The sequence below is a fragment of the Myotis myotis genome, unplaced genomic scaffold, assembly GCF_014108235.1.
Source record: "Myotis myotis isolate mMyoMyo1 unplaced genomic scaffold, mMyoMyo1.p scaffold_m19_p_12, whole genome shotgun sequence".
NCBI classification, from domain to species: Eukaryota; Metazoa; Chordata; class Mammalia; order Chiroptera; family Vespertilionidae; genus Myotis; species Myotis myotis.
The window spans coordinates 23,170,781-23,192,332 of NW_023416316.1; the positions used below are offsets into that span (position 1 = coordinate 23,170,781).

The following is a 21,552-nucleotide window of genomic DNA, read 5'->3' on the forward strand; positions in this document are numbered from 1 at the left end:
ATGCTAAGTGAAATAAGTCAGAGAGCGAAGGACAAATACTATATGATTTCACTTTTTATAGAACCTAAAAAACAATAGAAACGAACAAACAAGAACAACTCATAGATACAGAGAACAAACTGATGGTCACACAATGGGAGTGGGATCTGGGAAAGGGGTGAAAAAAAATGAAATGGATTAAGAAGTACAAATTGCCTGGTATAAAAGTAGTCACGGGGATGTAAAGTACAGCATAGGGAATAGTCAATAACATTGAAATAATTGTGTATGATTTCAGATGGATACTTAGACTTATCAGGGTTATCACTTCAGAAGTTATATAAATGTCTAATTACTATGTTGTAAACCTGAAACTAATATAATACTGTAGGTAAACTGTAACTGAACAATAAATTAAATGAATACCTGACCATATTAATAAATGCACCAAGGCGTTTGCTTTTCTCAAAAGGAATAATGAGCTTTTTTCCTTGTTTGAAAAATGATGTCGTTTTCATGGCAAACTTAGACCTTATGCTTTGTATTTATAATGAAAATATTCAACTATAATATATTTTAATGACTACGGGAACTGCACTTTGGGAAAGTTCAAAGTTGCACTCAAGACAGAAAAAAAGATCCTCTATCTAATATTGGTGAAGGCTTCTATGCAGATTGTCCATTTATAATTTATCCCACCCAACCCCACCCCTTTATGCTGTCACCTTCATCTCAGGGAATGACTGCCTGGGAATTAGATTTCCCAAAATCCCTATAACAGAGTTCTGGATTATAGAATGCAAATGAGAGGCATCCTGTATGATTCAAAAGTGGTGCAGCAGGATAAAAAGAAGTTAGGGGGAAATCCTGACAAGTGGGATGAGGAAGCAGAAGCTGACATCTCAGGGGAATAAGTCCCTAGGTCCTCTCACCAGAGCCACCCTCCACAAGATCAAAGGGAAATAGTTTATGGAAGAAAACCCTTCGGTGGTCCAGAAGTTAACAGCAAAAACAACAAGGATAAGATAAAACCATATCCATCCAAGATGGAGGAAAAGCTGAGCACAGACTCCAAAGCTCATTATACCATCATTATAATGGAAATTGACACCACAGGTATAAGCGTATGAATGCCATGACACTTTCAGAACAGACTATCTTAGAAACAAGACCACCCTCCCAACCAGAAGGTGGAGTCAGAATACAGCACCAAAGCTTAGAAACAACCCCTTGGAAACACATAAAATCCAAGAACTGACTGACCACATGTGCAACTCACTCTCAGTCTGGCCCATGTCCACTCAGATGTGTACTTTAGCTTCTTTCACAGTGGCACCCACATCCTGTCCTGTCTCCAACTGAATAAAACTTGCTATTGCTCTCACTTGGACTCTCAAGACTCGTTCTTGAAATCTTTCTCGCACAAGTCCAGAACCCGGAGTCATAGACCATGCCAGGGCAGGACCAGACCCCAGCACAACCTGGCACAGAATCAGTCCAGTGACAGGAGAGAGGAAAGTCAAACATTGTTCCCTGGCTACAGTGAACATGGGCCTTTGTATATGCAGGATTTTACAAGTACTTCTAACATGTTTCCTCATGAATCTCCAACTTGGTGCTGTGGGACTGTGATGTTCCTAGAACTTGCTAATTCCCTGAAAGCTGGTGGTAAACCTGAAATCTAGCAATGGCCTTCCTTGACCTTCTATACCCTCAGCTCTTCTAATAGTTTTGAAAGCACCTAATTATCTGTATTAAATCCCCTTCTTGCAGAAATACCTAGAGTGTGTCCTGTTTTCTAAACTAAATTCTGAATAATACGGTATTCCATTCTTTCTTTTGTCCCTTTATTGATTTCTAAATCCCAAAATCACAAGCAACGTGATTGATAGACATCAAACACAGGAGAAAAGACACCTCCCCACTAGCTCCTGAACTGGAGACCCGAAACCCCAGAAAAACCTAACCTTTAAGTATATTGATTGGGAGCCCAATAGATTCTTTTTCTTTCTTTTTTTAATCATGCTTTTTTTTAAATATATTTTTATTGATTTCAGAGAGGAAGGGAGAGGAAGAGAGAGATAGAAACATCAATGATGAGAAAGAATCATTGATCGGCTGCCTCCTGCACGCCTGCCCTGGGGATCGAGACCGCAACTCAAGCATGTGCCCTTGACCGGAATCAAACCCGGGACCCTTCACTCCACAGGCCGACGCTCTACCCACTGACCCAAACCGGCTAGGGCCCCAATAGATCTTTTGACCTACAGAAAAACAAACATCAACATAAGAATTTCTATTTCATTTCATTATATTGTGGCCATAAATTTTTTACAATATTAGGAACTTTTATTCATAAATATGTATGTGCAAATGCTGAGAAAAATGGCCTTTTTAAGAATTATATATTTTGAACATCTGATTCAGGCAATTACATTTGCTAAACTTCAAAGATCAGATTTCTACTAAAGGCCAATTTACTAAACATCTGAAATATGCCTTACAATTTAGCATCTGTATTAGTTTGCTAGGGCTGTTATAATAAAGTACCACAAACTGAGTGGCTTAAACAACAGAAATTTATTATCTCACAGAAGCCTGAGATCAAGGTGTCAGCAGGGCCATGCTCCCTCTGAGGGCACTAGAAAAAGATCTCTTCCAGGTGGTTGGCTGATAATCTTTGTTGTTACTTGGCTGGTAGATTATCACTCTGATCTCTGCCTTCATCTTTACATGGTGTTTTCCCTTTGTCTTGTCTCTGTACCCAAATTTCCCCTTTTCATAAGAACATAAGTCATGTTGGATTAGGGCCCACCTTAATGACCTCATTTTAACTTGATTACTTCTGTAAAGGCCCTATCTCCAAATAAGGTCACATACTGAGGTACAGGGGGTCGGGACTCCAACATATATTTTGGGGGAAACACAATTCAACCCATACCAGCATCCTTCAGAATTGTCTATCAATAGCCTCCTCAAGGTCAGATCCAGACAGCATCAATAGATTACAAGCCACATTCTGAATCTAATAAAATCCTAACAATTAAATGCAAGTATAGTTTAGTTCCTTAAGTTTTCTTCCGTGTGTCTCCGAAGGGAAAAGACTGTCAATTCTAGGTGACCTTGATGTTTTTGTTTCATATTGTATATTTAGATCTTTTCTTTACATAAAAACAATATATGATCATAAAAATTCAAGCCATACAGAAGTGAACAAAGTATCTTCTCTAGCCTCTTCCCCTCCCTGCCTCAAGTCTCAAGTCCCAGAAAGTCAGAGTACTTTCTCCCAGATCTTTTTAAAGCATGCACTATACAATTTTTGTCTTTTTTGCTTACCTGAATTTTCTAATGTGTCTAAATGAACACAACGTGCTTACCTTAAAAAGAAAAAAAGAGAAGCTTTAAAAAATAAAATGGAATTTTATTCCAAGGTAGCTTAAGTGTATCTCTAGAATTTTAGGGGGAAAGCAAGCCAGAAATACTCTTAGCAGGGGGAAAGGCAACTTACTTGTTTGCATATTGCAAGAGAAATACTCCCATAAATTCATAATCGGTTCAGCTACAGTTCAGCTGGGAGAGAAGCAACTAGCACATTGCCTGGCACACAATAGCTGCTCACTAAGTTTTAATTAATTAATTAATTAATTACACAATAAAGTAGTCTCCAGGAAACATCTTCTGGGACTGGAGAGTCTGGATCAGGAATCTGAGGGGCACAGGTGGTGTTGTCACTGCTTCTTCCAACTAACATTTGGGAGCTTCACAAAGAAAGTAGGCTATGGGAGGTGAAAGACTGGCTACGCAGATGGTGTCAAGGATTGAAATTTAGATTTCTGGACTGCAAGCTAAAGCACCAAAATGCTAAGCTTTGGGCTAGAAATGCAGCACACGTTAGTAATACAGGGAAGCATATGTTTGCCCCAAAATGAACTGACCTGATTAAAAGGTCCTGAAAATGGAACAGGAGGTCTGGACATTGGTCGAAGCTTTGCCTCAATTAAGCATAATTAAATACCTCTATTGAACCACTGCCATCCTAGTCACTTTTTAAAGGACAACATAACGCTCATGAGCCCTTCTAATCTTAGTATTAGATGTATCTCTATTAGGGAGGGAGTAAATTAAGAAGTGAGGTATATATCCACTTATTAAGGACACCTAACAGGCATGGCATGGAAAGAATTAAGTAGTGCCCAAGGAACCCAGTATGCCCACAGACAAAAATTAAGAATAGACTCAGAAATAATAGCCATAGTTGCAGATTATCATCCACTATTATATAGAGCAGGGGTCCTCAAACTACGGCCCACGGGCCACATGCAAATACAAATATTGTATTTGTTCCCGTTTTGTTTTTTTACTTCAAAATAAGATATGTGCAGTGTGCACAGGAATTTGTTCATAGTTTTTTTTCAAACTATAGTCCAGCTCTCCAACGGTCTGAGGGACAGTGAACTGGCCCCCTGTTTAAAAAGTTTGAGGACCCCTGATACAGAGTATGGGTAGAGAACTAAAAAATCTTTATATTGTAAAAAATAAAAAAAAAACAAAGGCAACATTAATGTTGTCCTCAGACTTGGTCAGGCAGCTGCATAAAAATGGCTGATTATGCTTTATGTGAAGAAAGGAGAGGCATATTTAGTGTAAATAAGATATACACCTTGCTCAGAGACTCTTAAATGTGAGATGAAAACACCCTGAAGAATATAGGGTGAAGATGAAGGGAGATCAACCATAATAATTCATTTATCCACTCATTCATTCAACTTGGATGATATTCAAAGCATTTAACACCTGGTATGGTACAGTCAATCAGAATGTTCACTTTGTCTAATCAGAAAAGTTACCAGCTATAAACAAATTGTATAATGACACAGGGCAGCCAGTGTATGTGTGCTGACTGCCTACCATTCCTGTATTTAGCAACTGAATATATAAGAACTGAATATGTAAGAACAGTGTGTGTGTGTGTGTGTGTGTGTGTGTGTGTGTGTGTGTGTGTTTAAAAACATATGGAATGCTTTTCATCACATATACCTCCAACTTTCCTGACATATTAGGTCCAAATTATTGTTAATAAAATTGTAAGATTACATATACTCTTCAAAAAATTATTTGAAATTTTCATTTAATTTAAATCTCATTTTATGCCCTGGCCGGTGTTTCTCAATGGTTAGAGCGTCAGCCTGCACACCAGAGAGTTAAGGGTTCAGTCCCTTTGAAGGGCAAATACCTGAGTTGCAGGTTCAATCCCCACCCCTAGTCGTGGCACGTGCAGAAGGCAACCAATCGATGTGTCTCTCTCACATCAATGTTTCTGTCTCTCCTCTCTCTGTCTCTGTCTCTGTCTCTGTCTCTGTCTCTCTCTCTCTCTCTCTCTCTCTCTCTTTCTCTCTCTCCCCCCTCCTCTCTTTCTCTCTCTCCCCTCCTCCTCCCCTCCCTTTTACCCTCTCTCTAAAAATCAATGGAAAAAATGTCCTTACTCCTCAGGTGAGGATTAAAAAACAAACAAAACAAACAAACAAACAAAACTCATTTTACTATAAATAGTTGGCTTAATCCTATGTTTCACTAGTTTCACATAACCACAATTCTTTTATAACCATATGTTTTGCTCATTCTTGGGACATGGGAATAAAACATTCAATAATTTTAAGTGTTTCTCCATGCTTTGCATATATAAAAACGTGTTTCTCTTCCATTTACACATGAAATCTACCTTAAATAGGTATTAAATTGGTGAGCTCCAAAAGTCTCCTCACAGAAATTTGAAATCAGTGCCCCATTGTTCTCTAGCATTTATCACTCCTGAGAATTCTGAGCCAGCCAGATTTTTATTCCTTTTCAGGTACATGTTATATGCATTAAAAATTTTCTGTTCATCTGAACATATTTTATCAGTAAATATCTACGTGTGATTTTTCTCTTTATACTTTTTAATTCTTTTTTATTTTTATAGATTCCTTTCAGGAAACTTTTCTGCTGTTATATATCTCTATTATTGCTTCTGCTTCTATTTCTCTAGTTTTTCCTTTTCCAAAATAGCAGTAACTCTTATTAACAAATAATTTTCTAAAACTATACACATGCACACATATACATAATTTTTAGCTTCATGATTTACATACACACACAGTGTTTAGCCTCAGCCTCCAAGGCAGGCCACGTCCTTCCTTCCTGTCCCTGGCTCTGTAACAACTTTTCCATTGGCCTTTGTTGTCGTGGCAGATGTTGCTGAGGTGGTGGTGGTGGTGGTGGTTGTTTTCATCATCAAATGAGAAGCAGTCTGCCCAGACAACATGTTTGTCAACAGTGATTTTTCGTTTCCTTGACTTTTTTCACTGTACATTGGATGCTCATCAAATCCCTTCTTGGGGATCTAAAATGAAGGGTGGGTTGATGTACACATGACGAGCAATGGTAGATTGGATGAAAATAGTCATTTGACTCCATACTTTTTTCTGATGCTACAGCATGAGTCAAATGTACCCAGGTATGACATGGAGATAAAGCAGTGATGCTATTACAAATATATATCTACATGAGTGCATATGTAAATGAATATAAATAATTCATAATGACAGTCACCTATTCTATTAATCCTAATCCATAACAGAGAAGGATTCAAAATAACATTAAAACCAAAGATGACATAGTAAAATTCATTGTTATCATGCTGGTGTAAGCAGAAGGTTTAGTACAGTTTATGCAATGAATAATTCAAAGAACACGATACTAGTACATCCCTGTCAGTGTGGCTCAGTGGCTGAGCGTCAACCCATGAACCAGGAGGTCACGGCACATACCGGGGTTACGGGCTGGATACCCAAAAAGAGGCATGCAGGAGGCAGCTGATTGTTGATTCTCTCTCATCACTGATGTTTCTAACTCCCTCTCCTTCTCTTTTGCTCTCTAAAATCAATAAAAACATTTTATAAAAGAACACTATACATTGCAACAAATTGAAGGGCTTCTTTCCTACTCACAATATATGCTTGATAATCCTCCTCCCTTTGGCTTTCTCATTTGCCCTAAAAGAGCCTGTAGAGTTATGTAACTGCAAGATGAAATGCAGCACAGAGAGTGATTTTCCATTTATACCATCCAATGATTAAGTGATCCAGTTTACAGCAACGTCAACAGTCATTAAGAAAAGTCAGAGATTAGATGCTGTATAAAAACAAACAGACTAAGCAAATGAATAAATAGCTTTGAGAACCTGCTGGTTAATAATGGAATTTTATAATGAAATTAAAAACTAATTTACCTGTAAGTAATGATATTAGTAAAACACAAAACTGTTGTACTGCAGTACATTTCCTGTATGCCTTCCCTGGTTTGTCAGTGGCAACTCCTTTATATTCTGCTTATTTACGGTATTGACTCGTTGGGGGATCATGGTCATAGAGGATCACCTTGAACTCTTCAACTTTACATAGTCTGGAAGCTACTCATATGATACCATAGCCCTGCTCACTAGGAGTCTTATTAAATATTTAATAAGCAACAAATTGTTAAAAGGCTAATTAGCATGACCTCACAGTACCTTCAGAAATTTAACTACAAGTTATATCATTTAATCACAGAAATAAAACTGGGTTTTTGTATATGATTCAGTCACCTAACAACCTATCAAAAATTTTCTTCTTGTTTCTAGGCAGATTATTTAGCTTACTTTTTTTAGTTGCAATAAAAACAAAGTAATTCAAAGAAATTCCCCAAAAGTCATGTAGGCAAAATTCACTTGGATTCAGATCCATTGATTTTTTTTCATTTGTTTATAATTTTAATATCAAATAGTAATTTAATGTCAATTAAGGAAAAATTAGAAAAATTTAAATTATTATGAAGAAATTATTACTACCTCTTAGAAATAATCATGGTTAGAATATATATTTTGGTTAGTCATTCAATAAACTTTTACTGTGACTAAACCATATACTGAATGCTGTTCTAAGTATTATAAATACCAGGGTGGGGCAAAGTTGTTTTATAGCTCTTCTTATGGAGAATACTAATAAATAATAATACAAGAATAAACTGTGTTTTCTGTACTCAAAACTGCCAACCTACTTTTGCCCCACTCTGTATGACTAAAGTTTTAAGAATCAGCTATATATCATAGGGCAGAGTTAACTAAAGTCTGTACCTCTTGACCTCCTATAGTTAACACTGTTGTATGACACATAGGAAAGTTGTTAAAGAGAGTAGATTCTAAGAATTCTCATTACACAGAGAATGTTTTTCTTTTCTTTTTATTGCATCTATATGAGATGATGGATGTTAACAAACCCTAGTGTGGTAATCACTTCCTAGTAAGTAAATCAAACCATCATGCTGTACACCTTAAGTTTATACAGTGATGTATGTCAACGATTTACCAATAAAACTAAAAAAAAAATCCAAAATTTTTTAAAACTGCTAAACTGTTTTCCAGAATAGTTAAAGCACCTTTTATTCCTACAATGTGTGAGGGTTGCATTTTCTCCATATTCTTGCCACTTCTGATATCACCAATCTTTTGGATTATAGCCATTCTAGTAGACATGCAGTGATACCTTGCTGTTTTAATGTGCACTTCTCTAATGACATTTTAACATGTGTTTGGGACATTTCCCTACATTCTTTGCGTTACTGGGATGGCTCCATTTTTAACTCCGCTGCTTTTCTAACATCCCATTAATTAACTCTTGTTACAAAAGTTCTTGTTTTCTTTAGAAAATTTTAAATGTTTTTATTTATTTCAGAGAGAGGAAAGGAGAGGGATAGAGATAGAAACATCAATGATGAGAGCAAATCATTGATCGGCCACCTCCTGCACACCCCCTACTGGGGATTGAGCCAAAAACCTAGGCATGTGCCTTGACTGGGAATGGAACTGTAACCTCCCGGTTCATGGGTTGACATTCAACCACTGAGCCACACCAGCCTGGCAAACGTTCTTTTTTTTTTTAACTTATAATACAGTGTAGGTGCATTTCTGTTTCTTGCTGAAAATTTTTCTCAAAAGTATATTTTCTGCCTCTATTTTATTTTTCTTACATTACTTTTCAGAATAATTTACAATTCTGTCAGATTCCATTCTGTTCTGTATCGGCATTATTATCCTTGAATGAGGATAACTTTAACCTGTTATGTATCCCAAAATGATCTGGTAAATTTCTCCCTTAAATCCTAAAATGAAGGAAAGTTCACTAACCTAGCAGCCTGAGGAAGGGACCTGGGACTGTGGGGATGGCAGCACTGGTCTTTGGTTAATCACTTCTTTGTTGAGAAACCATAGCTGCCTTTCTGTATTTGATTCTCTGTTTCTTGCACTCAGGATGATTGACGGGCTCCTTCTCCCTGACATTACTCCCATCATTTTGGGGGGGATTCCATCTTATTAGTGAGAAGCACGTCAAGTGAAAACCTGATCCCTGCTGGCTTCCTATCTGGTATGATCCTGTTACTCTCTAAGCCCCATCAGAGCCACTTCCAAAGGTTATTGATCTGTGTGTAAAAAAGGAACTCCAGGTGGCATGGCCCTCGCTATTGATTTTTCCTTTAGCCATGAAATGTATTTCTCTTACCAGGATTTTCATTTCAGACTCTGCAAATCCTTTTGACCTGCAAACTCAGGTGGTTTTCCAGTGAGAAAAAAAAAAAGTTAAGCAATGTATTTTCCTTTTGTCCTGATCTCTCTAAATGGCCTTTATATTTCTAATTTCTGTTTCCATTCTCATCATTTTCCTATCATCTTTATAGTTTGATATCCTTTTTTTATATTCTAACACAGCATTTTAAAACTGTCTTCCACATATATAATTTTCTAAAATCTCTCTTGTCTTGTAAGCTCTTAATTCTGATTTTAAACCTGAAGTTATGTTTTTCATTTAAATCTGAATTCAGGACTTTATTTCTTCATGTCTTTCAAAAAGCTCTTGTGTTCATTTCAACAGGCTGTCTCATTACACTGTCTTTGACCTTGCATGATAGAGTTGATGAAAAACTACAAATCTAGTTAATTCTATAAACAGATGCTATCAAAATAATTTATAAATCCTGTAGCAAATCTTTATCAGAAAGTTTGTGCTTCTGAATTTTTAATGACTTCACCTATTTTTGAAGAATCCCCTATTGGTTTTCTTTTATCTGCTCACACTGGAATTAGAAGAGGTCTGCCAAGGCCCAGGTTTTCCCTCACTGCCCCAGTGCATGTTGGAATTTCTTACACCTTAAGCTGAATGCTGCTTTATATAGCTTCACCTCACACTTCAGTGAACCAATGGCAGCTGTAGCAAGGAAGCTTCACGTGTCATTTCTTCTTAGTGTTTGGTTGCACAGCTGTGACACAGGCCAGTTTTCTCTTAAGAGGTTTGTGCTTAGACCACAAGTGCACCAGTTCCCTGGTTTGGCCCTCACTAGCCTCCCTCCCTGACTTTCTGCTGGGTGCCAACACCTTTCCAGCTGCCAGCCTTTGCTTAATTTAGTAGCTGCTGTGTGGATTCCGGGCTGCTCTCAGTGTTGTTGCTCCAAGTCAGCAAAAGAGATTCTAAATGGTTTGTGTGCTTTCTGCATCCCAGCTCACCTTTTCCTCTCCAAAATATGGTGTGTAAGGGAATTTCTACCAGCTGCTACTGTCTCAGAAAGAGCAGTGGGGAGTGAGCTTTGATTCTCCATTGTCTTGAATCCTTTCTTAACTCCCCAAAACTGGGCCAATTGGTTCTAAATTTATTCAGTCCCCTAATCTTTATTGATAGTTACTTATCCCACCCCACCAACCAATCTCTGACTCTCAGGACACCTTTCATATAATACCATCAATTCTAACATACACATGCAACACACATACACACACAGCATACCTATAGTTACACACAATTCCACTGAAGTCAAGAATATGACAGACTTATTTATCACAATTAATTATAATTGTTCTGGAAAGTCAACACCATTATGATGGAAAACAAAAACAGCAATGTAAATATTTGCAAAAATGACATCAAAATATATTTATGTGATAGATCTGATAAATGCAAGAAAATCAGTGGTAAAACTACAGGAACTGATAAAAGAGTTAATCAAGACCACAATTTATTGTTCAGTGGAACACATTAAAAAACTGGATGAATATTTTAACTTTCTTTTAATTATCTGAAATAGTGTCCATGCATGTGTCTGTGTGTGTCCACATATGCATGTGGGTGTATGTGTAGAATGAGAATATCAAAATGTCAATAATGGTTATATGTTTGAGTGATAACAGTACAAATGCTTATTTTCCTTATCTATGTTTTCCAAATTTTCAGTAGCAAAAAGCCATGCATTGTTTTTATCACAAAAAAAGGTAAGTTTTAAAATGAACTGACATAATGAATACTAAAGTGCCTATGTTAGCCACTCCTAAAATAGGATTCACCTTAATGAATATTTAGAAATATATTAAGAAAGCCATTCTTAAAATTATAATTCAGATAAAAATGATTATTTTTTATAATAGTGCCTTTCACAAAGCACATCTGAGGAATAAACCCAGCCAAGCATAGATACAACCTAAAAAATTAAAACATGAGCAAAGGACTCGAGTCCTTCATGAAGACCTTGGAAGTTGGTATATAATGAGATTCAGTTTTTAATAATAGAAAACAATTTTAATGCAAAATGAGTATTTTAATGTCAAGTTGGGGTGAAGTGCAAACAAGACTGGCAGCTCTGTAGCATTTTCTCTTCTGTCTTCAATATGCTCTTCCTCACTTGTCCTTAAGTAGCCTCGGAAAATGCTACATATCCCAAGCTTTCCACAAATATTTATAAAGATAAAGGGCAAAATAACTTTCCAAGAGTCATTCAGCTATTTTCCAGGGAAGAAGTTAATTCAGTGCTAGACACTTGATGGAAAGTTCTCTAAAAACAGATTCCAATTTTAAGTTAGTAAATATTTGTCAGACTGTACCAAGTATCCTAGGCATTTATACATACTTTAGCTAATTTAATTTCATAACACCCTAAGAGGCAAATACCTTTTCCCTAGGTTAGCTATGAGGACACTTAAGGTCTTTAAAGCCAAGATTCTCAATCAAAGTGAAGAATAAGTTGGGTATTGCTGTCCTATCTAACAAATGAACAAATAGAGGCAGGAGGGGCAACAGCTGCTGATACCCAACAAGAGGTTTTATTTCAAGTGGAAGTGGTGGTTGTCTTTACTAAACAAGACTGGAGAACTATACTAGACACCAGGGACACAGTGGTTTTTCCAAAGTACAGGCCCTGCTTTTACCTTCCTTCGTGGTACAAACCATCTATTTGGAATGATAAGCATTAAGTGGACACTCTCATTAGAACTTATTTTAAATAGTGAAAAGGACTATAACAGAGAAGCACAGGTGAACAGGAGTTGTCCAGGTAAAGGGTGTAGGTAAGATCATTCTAGGTAGATGGCACAACCTATTTGAAGGCTCTGAAACAGGACAAAGCCCTGAAAATCCAAGAGAATGAACAAGAGTCAGCTCTGTGAGAGGACAGTGACTGAGAACAGAGAGTGGCAACAGATGAAGCTGGAGGAGTAGGCAGGTCACATCACCAGGAACTTGTAAGGTGTCTTAAGTATTATCATCTTTACCCAAGGAGCAAAGGGAAGCCAACAAATGGCTTTAAATAATGGAGTGGCACAACACAATTTCTCTTTTTAAAGACTGCACTGCTGCATTGTGAAGAAAAGACTGAAGGGAGGAAAAGTGAACGTGGGATAGGAATAACTCCTGTGATAACATAGTTTTGACTTTCCTTCTCAGTTTACAAGTCCCCAAAATTCCTCCAAGTTATGTCCCCTGTGACATTCTTAGCCTTGTAGTTTGAATGGGATTCTCTACCTCTAACTCTAAGAATCAGCCTCCAATCAGCAAAACCCATCACTCTGACTACTGTGATTGATATGACCCGAACTTGGTAAATTAGATGATGTATGAGGGTCTTTTTTAAGAGGCTTTGTCACTATTCTATGGAACCTGCTAGTAAAATATTTTCTCTTTATGAAGATCATGAGCAAAGAATTGTGAGGACCTAGGACCCCCTCGTAGCCCCCTTATTTGACAGGATGATTTTTTTTTTTTTGAGCAGGAAGATAATATAGCAGAAAGTAGCTAGGAGAAATGGAAAGAAACCAGAATTAGGGGGAATACTGTTGACATTCGCAATCAAGTCTTGCCCAAAGCCAACCCTAACTCTGGCGTTTTTGACTATATACACCAATAAAAGTTCTTTCTTGTTTAAGCTGTTTTCTATTATTTGCCACCGAAAGTTCCTTATGGAGATAACTCTTAAGAGGCTGTACTCCAGGAAAGAAATACCATTAGCAAAGAGTAGGGTTGTAGCAGTAAACATGGAGTAGGGTTGTAGCAGTAAACATGGATAACGAATTTGAGATTTAAGAGAGATACTCAGGAGATATACTTCAGTTGGTAAAGAGAAGTTTTCGAGTAGAGGTGTCAAGGGTGAGTGCCAGGTTTCTGGGTGGTGAACAGTGGTGGTATTTCCTGAATTCAGGGCCAGCAGAGAGAGAGCAGGCTTCAGGTTGGGTTCAGAGTTGGGGGAGATGAACATAGTTTTGCACATATGAGTCTGAGGATCCTGTGAGCTATCCAAGTGGAAAGTCATAGGCAGGTGGACATACAAAGCATATAAGGAGTAATAAAACAACACTACATAAGTTTTTTTCTGCCTCGTTTCTCTCTCCTTCAACGAAATGTAAAAGAGCAAGTCTACACAATCTCTTACATTCAGCCTATTCTCAGCCTCTAAAATGAGAATCAGAAAGATGACAAGAAGAAAAATAGGAAAAGATACTCATTGTTTAACAAAAGAGGCAAAGTAGAGTTTCTCCCATTCTGTAGAAAATGATAGAAATTCTAAGGAAATGAGAATTGGATGTGAGCCAAAACATCTTCGGTGGACGGCAAAGAAAAACAAAAAACCTATGAGCATTAGTAAAATGATGGTTCAAAACAGAGACGAGTTTCATCTAGTGACAATGTAAAGAAGTCTTTCTAGTCCATTGAAATACTATGATGTATGTCTGAACATAGCCAGGCAGGCATAAAAATGTGCTGTGATAAGCCTTGCTTATGGAAGAAATGGCCTGTGAATCCCAGGGAAGTAGACTTCATATACAATGGGAGGGAAAATATTAAAGACCCCAAACTGAAAGCCACAGATCCAGGGGTGTCTATGATTGGTTTTGTTTTATTTTTCTTTCTTTCTTTTTTTTTTTTTTTAATTCTGAAGCCTTGACATTTTGATGTGGACAGTGAGAAGGAATGTATTTGAATTCCATTGTGATATAATCTTCAAAGCATCATTTCCAGCATCCTGGGCTTTCTCCCTAATAATGCAACTGACTTAAGGAATTAAATAACAGCTTTGCCTGTCTCAAGGAAATGAGACATTATTTCTGTGGTCAGAAAATATTTGGTATTTAATCCAAATAAAATGTTTTGATAAATTAATTGTATGAAGAAAGGCAAATTCCCTGTGGAAGAAGAAAAAATATCCAGATGAAGAAACCAATCTAAAACGAAAAACAATGCTGATGAGATTACAACAGAAAAAGAGATGGAAGGAGCAAAGTGCAACAGAGAAATTAGAATCAACATTGAAAGAAATTAAGAGCAGAATTGATACTTCAGAAAATGGAATCAATGATAGAAAAGACAAACTTGAAAATTTCCATAAATGTAGAAGGGAAAAAACAAAGATACACAGGAAATTGAAAATATGAGCACATGTGGAAGACATGCCAATTAAACTGATTTTGACTAATATAAGAAACTAGTGTTCTGGTGCACGGATTCATGCACATTGAAAAAAAATTAATTATAAGAGATATTTTAATATCGCTATTCGCCCTTTCTCTATAATAGAAATGTCAGAGGAAACCTGAACTCATTTTCAAGTTCCACCATTTCTTACATCTTTTCAGTTGGGTCAAGATTCTAAACTTTCTAAATCTCCGTTTTCTTGCTAATGAAAAGAAAATAGGATTCTACTGAGTCTCCTATCTAACTACTCCAGGACTTCTGTGAGGATCAAATAAAATGAGGCATGGGAAAAATCTTCACAAACATTTGGTTAAACTGTAAAATGTTTGCACCTGGCTATAAAGCAAGTCAGGTCCCTGGGATGAAGAAACTCCAAGGAGGCTAGTCGCTAGGGAGAAGAAGCTGGGTGTTGCTACATGACATCATTACCTGGAGCCCACAGCCACCATTTCCGGGACTGAGCTGTGGGCCACATTTTGCGCCATGAGGTCTTGGCAGCGTTAGCTGCGATTTGGGGGGTGTTGCTCCGGGGTGGTGGTGGGGCCTGTGTCCCACTTGGGGGAAATGGCAGGTCCGCAGTGCCGTTTATTTTTAAATGGCCAGTGCGCGTCATGGCAGCTCCTGCATTGAGTGTCTGCCCCCTGGTGGTCAGTGCACATCATAGCTACTGATTAGATGGACACTAAGCCTTTTATATATAGAGACTAGAGGCCTGGTGCACAAAAATTTGTGCACTCGGGGGGAGGAGGGATCCCTCAGCCCGGCCAGTGCCCTTTCGCAGTCTGGAACCCCTCGGGAGATAATGACCTGCTGGCTTAGGCCTGCTCCCGAGTGTCAGAGGGCAGGCCCAATCCCTAGGTGCAGCCCCTGGTCGGGTTCAGAGCAGGGCCGATTGGGGAGTTGGGGCGCCGCCCCCTGTCATTCACAGAGCAGGGCAGATCGGGAGGTTGCGATGCCACCCTCAGTCACGCTCAGGGTAGGGCCGATTGGAGGGTTGGGGCACCGCCCCCTGTCACACTCAAGGCAGGGTCAATGGGGAGGTTGCGGCACCACCCTGTCACGCACAGAGCAGGGCCAATCAGGGGGTTGGGGCGCTGCCCCCTGTCACGCACAGAGCAGGGCCCATCAGGGGGGTTGGGGCTCCATACCCTGTCACGCACAGAGCAGGGCCAATCAGGGGGTTGGGGCGCTGCCCTCTATCACCCACAGAGCAGGGCTGATCAGGGGGTTGGGGCGCCGCCACTCTCACAATCAGGGCAGGGCCGATAGGGAGGTTATGGCTCTACCCCGTCACACACAGAGCAGGGCCGATCAGGCTGTTTGGCGCTGCACCGTCACACACGCTGCAGGGTGATCAGGGGGTTGGGGAGCTCCCCCCTATCAGGAACAGAGCAGGGCTGATCAGGGGGTTGGGGCGCCTTCCCCAGTCATGAACAGAGCAGGGCGGATAGGGAGGTTGTGGCCCGCCCCCTGTCACACACAGAGCTGCAGGGCGACCAGGGGGTTTGGGCGCTGCCCCCTGTCACACTGATCCCGGTGCCGGGAGGCCTCTCAGCTCCGCTGATCCCAGTGCTGGGAGGCATATTACCCTTTTACTATATAGAATAGAGGCCTGATGCACGGGTGGGGGCTGGCTGGTTTGCCCTGAAGGGTGTCCTGGATCAGGGTGGGGGTCCCCACTGGGGTGCCTGGCCAGCCTGGGTGAGGGGATGATGGCTGTTTGCAGCTGGTCACACACCCTTCAGGGTAGGGGTCCCCACTGGGGTGCCTGGCCAGCCTGGGTGAGGGGATGATGGCTGTTTGCAGCTGGACACACACCCTTCAGGGCGGGGGTCCCCACTGGGGTGCCTGGCCAGTCTGAGTGAGGGGCTGAGGGCTATTTTCAGGCTGTCGGGTGACTGAAGCTCCCAACTGCTCCTTTTTTTCTTTTTTTTTTTTTATTCTGGGCCAGCTTTAGCTCTGGCTCCAGCTCTGAGGCCTCTGCTGCTGAAATCCGGTATCTGGTTTGTTTGGGTTCTATAACTGAAACACTGTATCAACTCCAGCTCTGAGATTCCAGCGGGCTGAAAGCAGGTTTCTCGGGTTTTATTTAGCTTCTATATTTGTAACAATGTTTCAAACTGCAAGCTCAGAGGCCGGCAAGGCAGGCGGGGAACGTTGGTTTCCTCCTTCACTGAAGCAAGCAAGCCTCATGTTAGCTTCAAGCTGCCTGGCTGCCGGCTGCCATCTTGGCTGGCAGTTAATTTGCGTATCTCGCTGATTAGCCAAAGGGAAGGGTAGTGGATGTACGCTAATTACCATGTTTCTCTTTTATTAGATAAGATAAGGAATGTTTTCAAAGGATTTCTAGGAACTCACATAATCAAGAAAAGGCTGGAAAATCAGCTTTGGAAATAGGAACCAAGGAAGCTCCAGAGGATAAAGATGCAGAAACTCTAGTCCATCCTGTGGATAGAAGAGGCTCTAGGGCACAGCCTACAAGGGACCACCACCCATTGGTTCCGTGTCACTTGCTCTACTGGCAAATCCCAGAAGAGAGCATGACTTAAGAATAAAACAATCCCAGCTGGCATGGCTCAATGGTGGAGCATCGACCGATGAACCAGGAGGTCATGGTCTGATTCCCAGGTAATGCACATGCTCAGGTTGCAAGCTCGATCTCCTGTGGGGAGCGTGCAGGAGGCAGACAATTAATGCTTTTCTCTCATCATTGGTGTTTCTATCTCTCTCCCTCTCCCTTCCTCTCTGAAATCAACACACATACATTTTTTAAAGAATAAAACAATATTTCCAGGTCCTTAAATAAGTTTCCCTACACTCTAAGCTTCTTAAGGATCAAGACCAAATAATATATAAAATACACAGTCCCACATGCTTAAAACATTGGGTGACTTTTTTTTAGGTAGCTACTCAACAAATGCTTATTGCATGAATGACTAAATAAAATCAAAACCATTTGGGCACCAAATAGATTATCTTTTCAGAAAAAATTAATGACAAAATTAAAAATAATTCCTTCAATATTGTCTCCATTTAAAAATGCCCATGGCTTTCATTTCTAAGAGATCCCACAATTCCACCCCTTTCCCTCCATTCTCACTTCCATTATCTTAGTCCAAACCCTTAGCCTTACTCACTGTAACTACAGCCATGAATCTTAATTACTGATCCTCAGGCAGGCCTCCACATAGCAACCAAGGTGACACATTTAAATTTTTCTAATGATTTTACCTGTTTCTCCTTAAAATATTTCAATGATTCATATTACCTACTTGAACACACCCACACTCCCTACCCTGGCCATACAACATATTTCTCTCTCTCTCTCTCTCTCTCTCTCTCTCTCCCTTTCTCTCTCTCACACACACACACACACACACACACACAAACACACACACACACACACATACTTTATTTGCCTCCATTTGAAACTCCTGAAAATTCTTTGCCTTGTACAGTACCACCTTTATTCTTAGCCTACTTTCCACCTGCAAAAAGACTTAAGTCTCCTTTAGGACTCAATTGCCTTGAGGTTTATGTTTTATGGTTCAGTATTCGACTGGAATTCTGTGAGCTTTTTGAGGGTGGAAACTAAGTCTAATTCACTTTTGGATTATCTTATACCTATTACACAGTTCCTGGCTATGCAAGCCACTTGTATAAGATTATTAATATATCAATTAATTAGCTGATGCAGGCCCAGAGTTATTTTATGATCAATGATTTTATGACTATTTCCAATGTGTGAGCAAGCTATGATACTTCTAAGATCTCCCATCGTTGACATTTTAATATCCATAGGATAGATCTTCAAACACAAAAAACTTACATCTAACCAGAATTTTCTTTTCACAGTCCTCTGGGTTTGCCTGTCATAGACGCACAAAACTGATTTTGACCCAGCTGTATAAGATAGTTTTGAGTGTTACTTTAAGCACAGTGACTTTAAACAATAGCCACAGACTAATGATTGAAGATAATGAATAACTCACTAGAAAATGACAAATAAAAGCCAACAGAAAAATTGGGTTTTATTTGTCTTTGATGTTAAGATGTATTGTGTAGGGATTGTAACTGAAAGTGACAGATATGCTCTCAATTCTCTCATGTATCATTATCAGACTCTCTGAGTAACAACTTTCTAAAAGGAGGAGGTTATCCTCAATATAAATGAAAAAACAGATTTATAGCTATGAACGGAAGCTATCAATATCAACATCAAGATGTACTGTATGCCGAAACCGGTTTGGCTCAGTGGATAGAGCGTCGGCCTGCGGACTGAGGGGTCCCAGGTTCGATTCCGGTCGAGGGCATGTACCTGGGTTGCGGGCACATCCCCAGTGGGAGATGTGCAGGAGGCAGCTGATCGATGTTTCTCTCCCATCGATATTTCTAACTCTCTATCTCTCTCCCTTCCTCTCTGTAAAAAATCAATAAAATATATATTTTTTAAAAAAGATGTATTGTATATATTGCATATAGTTCTAGATTTGAAATGAAGCCATAACCCAACCAGTGTGGCTCAGTGGTTGAGCATCGACCTATGAACCAGGAGGTCACATGCCCAGGTTGCCTGCTAAATCCCCAGGAGAAGGCATGCAGGAAGCAGCCAATCAATGATTCTCTCTCATCACTGATGTTTCTATCTCTCTCCCCCTCTCCCTCCTCTCTAAAATCAATGAAAAAATATATATTTTAAAAAAGAAATGAAATTCTAGAATTCCTGCTTTGACCCTTATTAGTTGTATGGGCTTAGCTGCAAAACTAGCTTTCTGAGCTTCAGTGCCATCTACTTTATCTACCACACAAGATGATCGTGCGAATCAAGTAAGTAACAAATGTAATACATTTTATAAACCATAAAGTGATTATAAAATTTAAATAAATAACAAAAAACACCCATTGGCAGAGGTAAGTAAATAGGAATTTAAAATTGTCTGGATGATAAACTTTTACTGCAGGCTCAAAGTTCTCAGCAGGGTTTAAAAGTTTCATGTGACAAAGGTCTAGGAGTGTACATGAGTGTTTGTTTCCCTCTGGGGTCACTGTCTCTCGGTAGCTCACCAACTTCACTTTTGTCACATCAGCACAGGTGGTAGGACAGTCACTGCCAGGCATCCTTTTCTCATAGGCAGTACAGCAGTGGTTAGGAGCATGAGTTCTGGAATCTGATTACCAGGGTTGGGCTCCCAGCTGCTACTGTGCAAATCCTGGCATGCTTCTTCCTCTCGCTCCTCATCTATAAAATGGGAATCATCCTCTAGATTGGATTTCTATTGCTGCTGTAATAAAGTACTATAAATTGAGTGGCTTAAAACAACACAAATTTATTATATTACAGTTCTGGAGGTAAGAAGTCTGAAGTGGGTCTCACTGGGCTAAAACCCAAGAAGTAGGCAGGGTTAGATCCTCCTGGAGATCTAGAGGAGATTTAGAGGAGGATCATTTTCTTTGCCTTTTCTAGCTTCTAGAAGCTGCTCTCATTCCTTGGCTTGGGCGTCCCTCCCCCACCCTACCCCCAATTCCCTTCATCTTCAAGGCCAGTAGCATAGTATCTCTGCAACCCTGCTTCTAGTTTTACATTTAGCTTTCTGATGTTGTCTTTTTTACTCTGTTGGAAACAGTGTTGTGGTTAACAGCTCAGGCTTTTAAGCAAAGGTTTACCCAATTAAATGCCACTTCTACCTAGTAGCCATAGCAAGATATCTAAGCTATCTGTGCCTCGGTTTTCTCATTGTAAAAATGGGGACAGTAATGGTACCTGGAAGAGTTTTGTTAGGCATTAAGTAAGTTAATACATGTAAAGCAATTCGGGTAGTGCCTTACATATAGTATTTACTCAATAAATATTAATTATTATTATTCGATCTATGTCAAACACAATCTTTAAGAATACATGCCCATTTTTAACAATAACAAAATGTTAATTATTTGGTAGCCTGGTTCTTTTACTAAGTAGTGTATCATAAACATCTCTACAGTCTAAATCTTTTTCTACAACATGTTTCTTAAATATAGAACATGGTCTCATATTTGAGGACATTGAGGCGAGTTCCAGATTTTGGATATTATGAAGTGCTGCAATAAGGCATGCTTGAACATCTCATTATTTCCTTAGCAAGAAGTAAAGTTGTTGGGATAAAAAGTGTCCACATTTGGTACCTTTCAGGCCCCAGGATTTATATCAATCAAAGTTCTTTTCAATGTTGTTATTTTGGGCTTATTATGATGGGTCTAGGAGACTGTTTCTAAGCAAAGTGGAATAATTAATTCAAGTTAGGGTGCTCCTTAGCCACTCTGAACAGCAACATGATGTTGAAATAAAAGGTATGGGTGATGTGAGTAGCCAGTGAAGGTAACTTGCTGATAGACATGGGCTGGCTACCAGACCAGCATCTCCTGGCCCAGGCTGCTTGAGGTATCAGCACTTCTGATGTAACTAACTTCAGATAGGAAGAGCATCTTCGGTCCTGAGTGTCAGGAAACCTTAGCCTCAGGCAGTGCTGAACTTGGGGAAGAGCAGCTGAGCTGCACTGATACACATTTCACAGGCTTTCTCTCTTAATTTATTCCATTTGTGGAGAATTCCTCTGGACAAGGTGTTATGGCCCTTGTGTCAGCAAAACCTTGTATAATTTAGAAGTGTGTTCCTAAAATAGTGAAAGGATGAAATGTCTCAGAGGCAGAAAAAGTACCTAAAAGGATTCCACTGGGAGCAACCCTGCCAGAGGGAATTAACACATTGAATCACAGGTGGGGAAGCAACATGACATAAGTG

At 39.5% G+C, this 21,552-nt stretch overlaps 1 pseudogene; it reads left to right on the top strand.

Annotated features, from left to right (window-relative positions):
• The first annotated feature begins 1,025 nt into the window (after positions 1–1,025).
• Positions 1,026–21,552, top strand: part of LOC118667705 — a 98,888-nt pseudogene continuing 78,361 nt past the window's right edge.